Source organism: Lissotriton vulgaris, chromosome 2_1 (assembly GCF_964263255.1).
Source record: "Lissotriton vulgaris chromosome 2_1, aLisVul1.2, whole genome shotgun sequence".
Classification (NCBI taxonomy): Eukaryota; Metazoa; Chordata; class Amphibia; order Caudata; family Salamandridae; genus Lissotriton; species Lissotriton vulgaris.
Genome location: NC_141687.1, coordinates 899,280,414 through 899,292,610, shown reverse-complemented (window position 1 = coordinate 899,292,610; position 12,197 = coordinate 899,280,414).

Below are 12,197 nucleotides of genomic sequence, written 5' to 3'. Positions count from 1 at the left end.
ACCCCTCAAGGATCTTGTGTCTTGCGTATCTGACAACAACATCATGTTGATAAACCAGACCGGATTCAGAAATGGAGTGGGTACTACCACCAATCTAATGGCCTTCACACTCATGACTGAGAAGACAAAATTAAGCCACTCCCTTCTCTAGGTTTGTTTTGTAGACTTCAAGGTAGCCTGTGACTCAGTCCCAAGAGCTCACTTATTGGCAAAACTGGCTGCCCTCCGGATATTAAAACATCTACTCAAGGCAATAAGGGACCTGCACACCAACTCATGGTTGTGCATAAAGGTGAGGGACGGGAGCGCCACCTCAAGAAAAACCACAACTACAGTTGGCCTAAAGCAAGGATGCGTACTTGCACCACTTCTTTTCAACCTCTTTCGTGCAGATCTGGCAGTCACTGAGAATGACCTCTCAGCCCATCCTCCCAAACAATCCGGAAAGCATTTGGGAAGTTTGTTTTTTGCGGACAATGTACTCCTAATGAACCATACAAAAGTAAGCCTGCAGAGACAGTTAAACGTTTTACATTCCTACTACGGCAAAATCCACCTTGTGGTAAACTTACAGAAGACTAAAATTAGAATACTTGGGAACAAAATCAAACAAGCATTTGCAATGCAAATTTGCCTCGCATTTGCCAGAGTTTGGGCTTTTGGAGGTGTAAATGACAATGTCTTTTACTGAGTTTGTGGCATGCTGGCCTGGGTTGGATTTTGTGGTAGATACCAGTAGTGGCATTGAGCTTCTGGAAGACACCCTGATAACTTGGAAATAACTTTTTTAGGAAGCAGCAGAAATAAATATTCTGTGACAGAAATACAGCATTATATGCCGATGGCCAAGGGTGTTCTTAGGTAGAGGGAGGTTGAAATGAAAGACATGGAGGGGTTGCATAATGGACCTTGATATATTTGCAGAGGAGCAGGTGAGTGGATTGCAAGAATTATTTGGCAGGGGGGACTAGTGGTTCAGGAGGTTATTTGAAAGCGCCAGGGCATGATGTGAGGTCAGTTGATATGGATATAGTGAGAAGGGACTAGTAGGTAGTACAGGGAAGGTGTATTAGGTATGGAGTTCTTACCTTTACAAAATCCTCTCTCTAAGTAAACACCAGGGGGCATATTATCAACAACTAGCTATATTTATCGCTAAATGAGCTTAGCAATATTTTTTTTATCGCCGCGAATTGCCGGATTTTATCGCAGAGATAATGTGCTATTAGAAACGTTTATCTCAAATGCGATAACATATCCGGCGATAGCGGCTCAATGTATGAATATCGCTGGAAATTCGGCGATATTCAGGCATTAACGCCAATAGGGTCTTAACCTGAATATCCAACTCCCATTGGATATACAGGTTAAGAAGTGGTCTGAGCAGGCATTTGTTTTTGGCGATATTCGCGCTTAGCGTGAATTTTTTTAGCGATGTGCCTGCGTTGATGATAGGCGATAGTGTCGCTAACAGGTTGGGTACGCCCACTTTAAATGTCATTAGCGATAAATATCGCTGACATGCAAAGCGCCCCCAAACCGCTTGCTATCGCCTGCACACTGTCACTAACTGCTGTTAGCGACAGCTTGCTAATAGGGGGATGAAATTATCGCTCCTTTAGCGGGGAAAAAGTCCCGCTAAAGTGTCGATAAGGCCCTTGATAATATGTCCCCAGGTTCCTTGTTTAAAAAATGAGTTGCAATTTGTGAGAAAACAACCAGACATCTCACCTTTGTGTTTAAACAAATAGCAAACAGTGACAAGATATACACATAATACATTTAAAGACACCTTTATAGCTCATCCATCTTCTGAGCTCCAGCACGTTATGTTGGGAGTGCCGCAGGACTTCCACCCTACCGCCGTTATATAATGTGCCTGTGATGTCATAATGGTTGTCTGTCATTTTGAGTTCTGCCTCGTTCTCTTCACTCCATCAGACCCTGTGATTCAGTGAGAGGATGTCAATGTTTGGCCCATCATAGTTATTTCAATAAACAAACAACATAAAGAGGGGATTAATACGATGCTGTGAGAAGCAATTATTTCTGGGTAATGAATTTGCATTGTAACCTCATTTTATTGCGCATCACCACTTCTGAGTGGCGCTGTGTATTCAAACACATTCTTTCCGCACAATAGTTGCTTCACAAGCATGTTTGTTAATAGGTAATGATACTTAGTTTTTCTTAGTGGTCATACGTTTTGTATTGGCTGAAATGTCGGGAAAAATAACAGAAAAGTCACTAAAACAAGTTAAAGCTTCACTCGGGAGTGAAAGTACTTAGCCGCCCTTACGAGGAGGACAGGTAGAGCCATGAGCAAGACTGCATCTGCCCCTGGTTCGCACGAAGTGAAAATGTCTGCACGACAGCCCAGGAGTGATGTGCCGCTATCGCCAGCGCTATTGATACTGCTAACATGGCTGGTGCAACTCCCTCATCCCTTCCTCCCTCTTCCCCATAATGGCGTCGTGCAATATAATGTCGCCTCCCATGAAAGTCATCTCTACCCTGGTGCAGGCAGGACGCGGCTGAAGAGCTGCTGCAGAATAACTCTCACTCTGATATAATAGACCCGCAGCACCGTTGCGGTGACAGACAATGGCGACAGAGCTTCCCCACACATGCGTAAGAGAGACGTTTGTATTGCGCATGTTATTAGGACAGGTCAGGCAAAATATAGTGCACATGTATCCACCAATCACAAGACAAACAAACCTTGAAAATGCAATAGGACTCGTATTTACGGGAGACCTATTGCATTTTCAAAGGAAGGGCGATCATTAAGGGGGAGCTGGTTGTGTTCGAAGAAGTTAGGGACTGCAGGAGGGAACAGGGAGAGGCAGGGGAACAAAACATTTTTTTAAGTAAAGGGGCTGATAGCTTCGGAAGAATAAAAATGACGACATGGCCGTCAGGAGGCGGGACTAATAAACCAAAAACCAATCATAATGCAGAATTTATGATTGCAGTCATTCAAACATATGGCCGGAAAGTGGGCGGAGCATCCCCCTCTATAGTGTATACAGCATCTCTCGACGATACAGCGCATGCGCTGCCTAGGCAAGACCTAAAAGGACATCGAGTGGTTATTAAATAGCAGCAAAATCGCCAAAAGCAAAACCTATATGTACCTAGAAATCCAAATTGACAGTAGAGCATCGTTCCTGCCGCACAGAAAATATATTCGTAATGAGGCAGGATCCCTCGCACGTATGTTCAGAAAACTAGCAAAGCACCAACGCCCCTGTTAGAGGCAATTAGGGCAAAACTGATACCGACGAATGCATACAGCTCAGAAGCCCTGTATGCATCTCCTCAACACTCTGGTTCTAAGTACACTTCCGAAGATCTTTTTATTACCTCTCACTTCTTCCACATCCCAAACACAGCTGGAGTTTTGAGTCATCAGTCAAAAAGTAATCCACCAGTGGTATTTTGAAAAATTCTGTCACAGACTTCATAGCTCAAAACCTGGCACACTAAATCATCTCTTATGGACAGAACTGGAGGCCCAAGGAATGTCTTTTGCACCCAGAGCATACCTGGAGCAGGCAATTACAAATCTGCAACTAGGTGCTGTATGGAGCAATGCCCTTCAAAACCGTAGTAAACAAATCCATGCTGCGTCTCTCTTTCCTCACTGACAAGAATATGCTGGCAAGACGATAACACACTTATCTGGTTATAAACCGTTACAAATCCTTGCATTTCCAAACCTATCTGGAAGCTGGCCTTTCTTCAACAGTGAAAGGGGAGATAAGCAGGTATCGACCTAGAGGCCTACCAACGACTCGATATTGGCAGGACCCGGACAGCAGGAATAAATGCTGGTTATGCAAGTACCACTGGGAATCCATTGTGCATATAAAATGTACCTGTTCTGCCCTCCTGGCCGAGCGTAGTTATTGGCTCAAATAAACCTTCCTAAGCGGAGGAATCAGAACATGTAGAAGAGCAGGTACTGAGTCTCTGCTAGCCACTAATCTTAGGCTAACCACTCACTTTGTCAAATTTCTGTCTTTTGGAGCAAAGAGTCTGAAAGTCTAAGCAGTAGTGTCCACCTGAAAAATTGAGTATAAGATAATTACTACACCCATTGATTTCCTGACCCATATTGTGCGTTTAGCAACTTATTGCAGCACTTTTACTCTAGCGGCTTTATTTTATGAACTTGCACCTACATAAGAAGCTTCAATGGCTTAGCTCTCCCTCGTACTATCAAAATATTCCCACATCCTTTTGTGTAATATTTTCATTAACATTGTATTTAGCTGTAATCCTTTGTTAGCATTTTCAATCTAAAAAATATTTTTTTGATTGTATACTGAGTTTGTTTTAACAATAAATTGTGGGTTCCCATGAGCACCATTGACATGAATTTCCGTTCTATTTCTAAATTTCTTTTATAAGCAACAGTTTTTAGTAACAGTGCATGTATTTAATAAAATAAATAAAAATGTCTACCCTCCCTTAAACCCTCAAATCTGTCATACCTCCGCTACCAACCCCTAAACCCTAGCATGACCCTTACTTCCATTTACCTACCCTCAACTAAACCTCTTTTCTTAAATACCATGAAAGTTCTTATTTAAATTAAAAAAACGTATATGGTAAAGTACTACATGGTAAAAGATAAACCTATGTTGTATACCTGCCTGAATGTATAAGGTCATGTGCTTTAACATAACCTTAATGTTCCTAGTGCCTGACAAAGGACATCAGATAAGACATTATGTAGATGATGAACAAACATATTAGCCCACAGGTAATAGTGTGCCATTGAGGTTAAACTGGAACATATATCATCTTGGCAACTGATCACGTGTTGCCGTCAACAAATGTTATGGTTCTGGCAATTATGATTATGATGCAGGATTTTATGACCTCACTCTCCCAAACTGTGATCCTAATGGCAATATATGTTATTGTGTATTTGGTGCAAATATCTGTGCATTGCATCTGAAAGCTTGGAATGTGTTATCACCATGAAGGGCAGGGTCAGTACTAATTTGCATAAGCTAAGCCTCTCTCTAGAGTAGCATAGTGGGGGAAACACAATGGGTTTGGAAGCTACCCAGGTGTATTGGCAGTGGTTTAGACTTTCTACGATCATTCCTCTCACCACCTGTTCTGTGTTTGATGTAACGCACTTAATGGCCATAGGGATGCTCAGACATGGGTTCCTTGCTGGAAGGGCCACGGGATCCAAGTTGCACCTCACTAACATGACCTAGCAAGGCTGAAACTGGCCTAAGGTTGCTTATTTTCCCTTTTGGAAAGGACTTCAAACTGAGGATTTTTTGCTGATGACAGGCCAATGTCTAGAAGAGAATGGTGGGCATAGGGTGATAGGTCAGGAAGCTACCCTTGAAGCGCTCGCCACTGCTGGGCATCACATAGCATTTTTGATAAGTTTTGCTTGTGTGATTTAATCTGCATACCTGCCGCCTAGCGCGTAGCGCTTTTCCACTGCTGCCTTAGTATCACTGTATCGTAGCGCTTGATTGGCATTATAGCCCCTCGACCCTCGCAGCATTTGTTTGTTGCCATTTTGTTTAACTTCTTGCTGGCCCCTCCCAGACCCTCCCTCCACCTCGCTCCCAGCTGCCCCTCCCACCCACAGAGACTAGGAGCTGCCCTCGCCCTCGTGCAAGCTGTGACCGTCCTGCCTTCATCTAGAACGGTTGCTCCCCCCACCTCCTCTCTGCCGGTATAGTGCTGATTGATATTGTTCTCCACGTTACTGCTATTCATTTATGTGTATGTATATTTGTGTAGCGCTTTGAAGCGCTCGCCACTGCTGGGCATCACATAGCATTTTTGATAAGTTTTGCTTGTGTGATTTAATCTGCATACCTGCCGCCTAGCGCGTAGCGCTTTTCCACTGCTGCCTTAGTATCACTGTATCGTAGCGCTTGATTGGCATTATAGCCCCTCGACCCTCGCAGCATTTGTTTGTTGCCATTTTGTTTAACTTCTTGCTGGCCCCTCCCAGACCCTCCCTCCACCTCGCTCCCAGCTGCCCCTCCCACCCACAGAGACTAGGAGCTGCCCTCGCCCTCGTGCAAGCTGTGACCGTCCTGCCTTCATCTAGAACGGTTGCTCCCCCCACCTCCTCTCTGCCGGTATAGTGCTGATTGATATTGTTCTCCACGTTACTGCTATTCATTTATGTGTATGTATATTTGTGTAGCGCTTTGAAGCGCTCGCCACTGCTGGGCATCACATAGCATTTTTGATAAGTTTTGCTTGTGTGATTTAATCTGCATACCTGCCGCCTAGCGCGTAGCGCTTTTCCACTGCTGCCTTAGTATCACTGTATCGTAGCGCTTGATTGGCATTATAGCCCCTCGACCCTCGCAGCATTTGTTTGTTGCCATTTTGTTTAACTTCTTGCTGGCCCCTCCCAGACCCTCCCTCCACCTCGCTCCCAGCTGCCCCTCCCACCCACAGAGACTAGGAGCTGCCCTCGCCCTCGTGCAAGCTGTGACCGTCCTGCCTTCATCTAGAACGGTTGCTCCCCCCACCTCCTCTCTGCCGGTATAGTGCTGATTGATATTGTTCTCCACGTTACTGCTATTCATTTATGTGTATGTATATTTGTGTAGCGCTTTGAAGCGCTCGCCACTGCTGGGCATCACATAGCATTTTTGATAAGTTTTGCTTGTGTGATTTAATCTGCATACCTGCCGCCTAGCGCGTAGCGCTTTTCCACTGCTGCCTTAGTATCACTGTATCGTAGCGCTTGATTGGCATTATAGCCCCTCGACCCTCGCAGCATTTGTTTGTTGCCATTTTGTTTAACTTCTTGCTGGCCCCTCCCAGACCCTCCCTCCACCTCGCTCCCAGCTGCCCCTCCCACCCACAGAGACTAGGAGCTGCCCTCGCCCTCGTGCAAGCTGTGACCGTCCTGCCTTCATCTAGAACGGTTGCTCCCCCCACCTCCTCTCTGCCGGTATAGTGCTGATTGATATTGTTCTCCACGTTACTGCTATTCATTTATGTGTATGTATATTTGTGTAGCGCTTTGAAGCGCTCGCCACTGCTGGGCATCACATAGCATTTTTGATAAGTTTTGCTTGTGTGATTTAATCTGCATACCTGCCGCCTAGCGCGTAGCGCTTTTCCACTGCTGCCTTAGTATCACTGTATCGTAGCGCTTGATTGGCATTATAGCCCCTCGACCCTCGCAGCATTTGTTTGTTGCCATTTTGTTTAACTTCTTGCTGGCCCCTCCCAGACCCTCCCTCCACCTCGCTCCCAGCTGCCCCTCCCACCCACAGAGACTAGGAGCTGCCCTCGCCCTCGTGCAAGCTGTGACCGTCCTGCCTTCATCTAGAACGGTTGCTCCCCCCACCTCCTCTCTGCCGGTATAGTGCTGATTGATATTGTTCTCCACGTTACTGCTATTCATTTATGTGTATGTATATTTGTGTAGCGCTTTGAAGCGCTCGCCACTGCTGGGCATCACATAGCATTTTTGATAAGTTTTGCTTGTGTGATTTAATCTGCATACCTGCCGCCTAGCGCGTAGCGCTTTTCCACTGCTGCCTTAGTATCACTGTATCGTAGCGCTTGATTGGCATTATAGCCCCTCGACCCTCGCAGCATTTGTTTGTTGCCATTTTGTTTAACTTCTTGCTGGCCCCTCCCAGACCCTCCCTCCACCTCGCTCCCAGCTGCCCCTCCCACCCACAGAGACTAGGAGCTGCCCTCGCCCTCGTGCAAGCTGTGACCGTCCTGCCTTCATCTAGAACGGTTGCTCCCCCCACCTCCTCTCTGCCGGTATAGTGCTGATTGATATTGTTCTCCACGTTACTGCTATTCATTTATGTGTATGTATATTTGTGTAGCGCTTTGAAGCGCTCGCCACTGCTGGGCATCACATAGCATTTTTGATAAGTTTTGCTTGTGTGATTTAATCTGCATACCTGCCGCCTAGCGCGTAGCGCTTTTCCACTGCTGCCTTAGTATCACTGTATCGTAGCGCTTGATTGGCATTATAGCCCCTCGACCCTCGCAGCATTTGTTTGTTGCCATTTTGTTTAACTTCTTGCTGGCCCCTCCCAGACCCTCCCTCCACCTCGCTCCCAGCTGCCCCTCCCACCCACAGAGACTAGGAGCTGCCCTCGCCCTCGTGCAAGCTGTGACCGTCCTGCCTTCATCTAGAACGGTTGCTCCCCCCACCTCCTCTCTGCCGGTATAGTGCTGATTGATATTGTTCTCCACGTTACTGCTATTCATTTATGTGTATGTCCTTTTGGCCAGAAGGATCGAGGAAGCAGATAGCTCCTGCAAAGAGATCTTTAAGATTGTTAACGAATTCACCTCTCCCTCCTGCTGCACTTCTGCATCTGCTTTCTCGGAACCTTGGATCATGGAGCTTGCAGTATTTTTTACTAATAAAATACGTACTATCCAGTTAGCGTTGCAAGGAACCCAGATCATCTTGAGCACAGGTTCAGAGGTCAACGGCCTTTCCAACCCCTGGTTATGCCCACCAGCTATGCATATGGATTCTGTGGGCCCTACCCTGCACTGTTTTCCCTCTTTAGAGCCTCAGGCCTCGCTTGACCTTTTGTCTAGCCTGAAATCTGGCTCTCCTCTGGACCCTTGTCCCGCCAAGTGTCTTGCGACCCTGGCACCTGCCCTTAATCCGATCATCAACCCTCTCATTAATGCATCTTTGAAGTCGGGCAAAGTCCCCTCCTCCTGGAAACAGGCCTTAGTTCTTCCCCTCATTAAAAAACCAAATGCAGATGCCAAACTGCATTCTAATTATAGGCCAATCTCGCTGCTTCCTGCCCTGGCCAAGATCACTGAAAAGTGTGTTCATACCACCCTTACCAACTTTGTAGAGGGTAACTCCCTTTTACATCAGTCACAGTCTGGATTTAGATCTAACCTGAGCACCGAGACCGCTCTTCTTGAGGTTACTGAGATTGTGAAGGAGACCCTCGATAGGGGTGGAAAGGCCCTGCTTATCATGCTTGATTTGTCGGCGGCCTTCGACACCGTCCCCCACGACCTCCTCCTAATTAGACTCTGGGAGATTGGGCTGCGGGGTACGGTGTTCGCATGGTTTCAGTCTTTTCTGGCCGATCGAACACAAACGATCTGGGCTCCCCCTTTCTCCGCCCGGATGCCGCAGCTTGAGGTAGGGGTCCCGCAGGGCTCCATACTGAGTCCTTCCCTCTTTAATATCTTCCTTACACCTCTTGCGGCACGGGTGGAGGAGCTAGGGGCCCAGATCATATCCTATGCGGATGACACACAGCTCCTGTTCACTTGTGACAGGGGCTGTGACTTCGATGGAGCAGCCATTCGGAAGTGTTTGGAGTTTGTGTTTGACTGGTTTGGGAAAAATGGCCTCAAATGCAGCTCCGACAAATCCGAGATATTGTTCTTTGGCTGTCCTGCAGACCCACGTTGGAAGCTATGGTGGCCTTCGGCCATGTCTCCCCCTGCCAGCGATTCGGTCACAGCGAAGAACCTGGGTATGATGGTCGATAACACTCTTTCCTTTAAAACCCAGGTTGCTGGCTTGACTGGGAAGTGCTTTGCCATCTTAAGGATGTTGCGCAAGTTTCTGCCCTATTTATCTTTGGAGCATAAGAAAATTACGGTGCAAGCATTAATTGGCTCGCGCCTAGACTACGCCAACATCCTTTACTTAGGTCTTCCTGAGTATCTGCTGACTCGTCTGCAGATAGTTCAAAATTCTGCAGCCAGGGCAATCTTCGGTTTAACTAGAAGATCTAGGGCCAGCAAGCTCCTTGTCTCTCTGCATTGGTTGCCGATTCGTAAGCGTATCTTCTTCAAGACCCTAACTACAGCTTTTAGGGCGCTTCACAATTTCGGCGCTGAATATCTGCAGAGAAGGGTCAATTTCTATCTTCCATCTAGACCTCTGAGATCTGCTGCCCAGGCCAAGGCTATCGTTCCAACAGTGAAGCGTGCTCGCTGTGGAGGTCGCTCCTTTAGTTACCTTGCACCCCGCCTCTGGAACACACTGCCCTTGACGTTGCGGGTGTGCACCAATCTCTCGGTTTTTAGGAAAGGACTTAAAACCTATCTGTTTGCTTTGTAATGCTGTTATGGTTAATTCTGGTTATGTTTTCTGTTATGGCTGTTTGTTTGCTGCTGGTATTTGGTGTGATGATCTTTAGCGCCGGGACGCTCTTTGGAGCAGCTGAGCGCTCTACAAAACAAACAGTAACATAACATAACATAACATAACATATTTGTGTAGCGCTTTGAAGCGCTCGCCACTGCTGGGCATCACATAGCATTTTTGATAAGTTTTGCTTGTGTGATTTAATCTGCATACCTGCAGCCTAGCGCGTAGTGCTTTTCCACTGCTGCCTTAGTATCACTGTATCGTAGCGCTTGATTGGCATTATAGCCCCTCGACCCTCGCAGCATTTGTTTGTTGCCATTTTGTTTAACTTCTTGCTGGCCCCTCCCAGACCCTCCCTCCACCTCGCTCCCAGCTGACCCTCCCACGCTCCGCCCCCTTCACCATCCATTTATGGCCAATGCCCCCACGCGCAGCGTCCACGCGCTACGGCCACGCCGAAGGTGCGCCAAAGGTAAGCCCGTCTACGCCCATCCGCGCCTGGACCGCGCCCAGCGCCAGACCCCCTGCCCCTCTCGCTGCCCAGCCCTCCCGCATTACCTACGATGCCGCCACCCTCCTAGCCCTTAACCCCGGTCGCCCCCCCAACTGCGTCCAAGCCGCTCCTGGACACACCCATGGACCTTTCTCCTGCTACTCCTGCAAATTCAGCGGCACCTACAACATCTCCGCTACGACCACACCACAGACTCCCGACCCCAACCACCTACAATGCATCCTTCTCAACACCCGCTCGGTCCACAGACACGCCATTGACCTATGGAATCTACTAGACACCATTTCTCCAGACGTCGCCTTTCTAACGGAAACATGGATGAACGCTTCCTCCGCACCAGACATCACCATTGCCATCCCTGAAGACTATAAGATCACTCTCAAAGACCGTACCAGCCACACAGGAGGAGGAATCGCTATCGTCCATAAGAAATCCATCCGCATCTCAACCAGCTCTGACGCCAACCTCGCCAACTCCGAACACCTTCACTTCCAAATACACATCGACCCCAAGACCACACTCAGAGGCACCCTCCTCTACAGACCACCAGGACCCCGCGCAAAATTCAGTGAAGACATCACGGACTTCATCACTCCACACGCGCTCCCCTCCAAAGAATACATCCTTCTGGGAGACCTCAACTTTCACCTTGAAAAGATCAACGACCGCAACACCACCACCCTCTTGGACAACCTCGCCAACCTCGGACTTAAACAACTGGTCACTTCCCCCACCCACATCGCAGGTCACACACTCGACCCCATCTTCACCTCCAGCAACCATGTCTCCTTCAGCCACACTACGGACCTCCTCTGGACTGACCACAGCTGCGTTCACTTCTCCTACAACAAGCCCAAACCCACCATCCACCCCCAACCAACTCTGCAAAGAAACTGGAACAAAATCACCACCGACCAGATCTCCTCATCGCTCCTTCTAAACACCCCAGCCCACTCCTCGGACCCAAATCTAGCCGCTGCCAACTTCACCCTATGGTTATCCAACACCGCCGACACCTTAGCACCACTGAAAAAACGTCAAAGCAAACCTGGCTACAAGAAGGCCTCATGGTTCAATGATGATCTCAAGAAGTCCAAGAAACTCTGCCGCACCCTTGAAAAAGCTTTGAAAAAAGACCCAACCACCAGCACCAAGGACGCCTTCAAAAACGCCACCCGCATTCACCACCAACTAATCCGAAAGGCCAAGAAAACAGCATTCAAGGAGCGACTTGACAACAACGCCCACAACAGCAAGGAACTTTTCAACATCGTCAAGGAGTTTTCCAATCCCTCGGCCAACTCCAACGACATCACCCCCTCTCAAGCCCTCTGCGACTCCCTAGCCTCATTCTTCCACAACAAGATTGCAGACATCCACAACAGCTTCGACAACCAACCCGGAGTCCAACCCACCCAACCACATGCTGAACACTCTCCCCTCGCGAACACCCTTAACGACTGGAACCCAATCTCCACTGAGGACACCATCCGCCTGATGAACTCCATCCACTCAGGATCCCCCACAGACCCATGCCCTCACCACATCTTCAACAAA